The sequence below is a fragment of the Haplochromis burtoni genome, unplaced genomic scaffold (genome assembly GCF_018398535.1).
Source record: "Haplochromis burtoni strain Fernald_Lab_line unplaced genomic scaffold, NCSU_Asbu1 Contig_205, whole genome shotgun sequence".
Classification (NCBI taxonomy): domain Eukaryota; kingdom Metazoa; phylum Chordata; class Actinopteri; order Cichliformes; family Cichlidae; genus Haplochromis; species Haplochromis burtoni.
Window position 1 is genome coordinate 461745 of NW_024582566.1, and position 1626 is coordinate 463370.

A 1626-nucleotide genomic window follows, 5' to 3' on the forward strand; every position below is an offset into this window, starting at 1 on the left:
TCTGGCCAAAATAAATGCCTCGCCTTTTGTTTAACCACCCCTGCATGTGAGTGTGCATTTTGCTTCTTTACTCCATGTGTGTGTCTGCACATCTTAGAATAGAATAGACTTTTATTGTCATTGTACATGTACGATGTGCATGGAATAAAAATGTAAATAGTAGGACAGCACGGATACAAAGCAGGATGAAGGCACACATTAGAGGGCAGGTTGCAAAGTGCTTGAAAGTAGTGCATTGGACCTGGTCTGAGTATAGAGTCTGTGTGTGAGTGACCTGAGGGTTACTCAGACCATGGCTCAGATTGGTGGGTGGGGTGTGTTTGAGGCTGGAGTGGGACCTCATTGACCTGAGGTGCCGACCAGAGGGCAGTGAGTCAAGTGGTGGGCAAGGTGCAAGGGGTCGCCTGTGATTGTCCTGGTTTCTTGAGACAGGATGAACTGGCAATAGCCTCAGGGGTGGCAGAGGCCAGCCGTTCTCCATTTATAATGAGAGGGGAGCGGACCTGTCGGTGCCAAGTCCATAAGTTATGTTTTAAATGCTCTACCTCCGCCCTGTATGCTGTCTTGTCTCTGTCAGAAATTAGCCCAACCATAGTGGGCTAATTTCATCGTCAAATGTGCGTCATCCAGCAAATATGAGATGGTGAATTTAAGTAAAGTAAGTAAAACTTTGTGCAGATCATAACTCAGGATGACACTGCTGATTTTGTCCTTTAATATGCTTAAAAATAGGAGCAGGAAAAGGCCAATTCAGAACTGAACTGGGGATCATCAGATTTGGACTAGCAGACGCTGCCTGTAAATAAATGGCTATTATGGATGTTCAGGGCAACCAATTTCTTAGTCAACTTAGTGAGGAAAAAAATGGACTAACCAACTGGTTGAAAGCTAAGAGACACTCAGATATTAAGTTAAATTTGAGAACCGTTTAGTGAAGACTGAAAAAAATCTAATAATAAAGGCACTTTAAACCGTTTATGACATTCTTCAATAATGAATCATGCTGCTTAACTGTGCAAATTGTGCATTAACAACAATGTTACACACCAGACAGACAATGAAGAAGAAAAACTTAAAATAAACCAATGATATGGAAACATGTTACTACAAAGATCTTTATGTACTTACATTTGACAAATTCAGAGAATAAGAAGGAAAATACATAAAATGTAAGATATTGAAATAATGTAACAATTAAACAAACAAATAGAAAATTAAGTGTAGTTGTGTGAGTTGTAATTTCACTGTTTAAAAACTTCGTTTTGTGTTCTTCTTGGATCAAGAACTGTTGGCATCCTTCTATGTCTGTAAGCATCTGTGCAGAGGTAAAGAACACATTTAGAAATGTATATTTACTTAAACATATTTATGTATATTTACATATAAATGTTTCACAGATGAGAACTGTGTGGCCAATGTGTGGGAATCCAAGAACCGCGGTGTGAACGGCACCCAGAGAGGACAGATTGTGTGGAGACTGGAGCCGGGACCCTATTTTATGGAGCGTGAGTGTCTTGTGTTCTTGTTAATTACAAATGATCCTTTATTTATTTATACTTCCCGTTAATGCTGCATAGCTTTGTTGAGTTTGGTGATACAAACCTAATGATATGCTGTGGAGGCCAG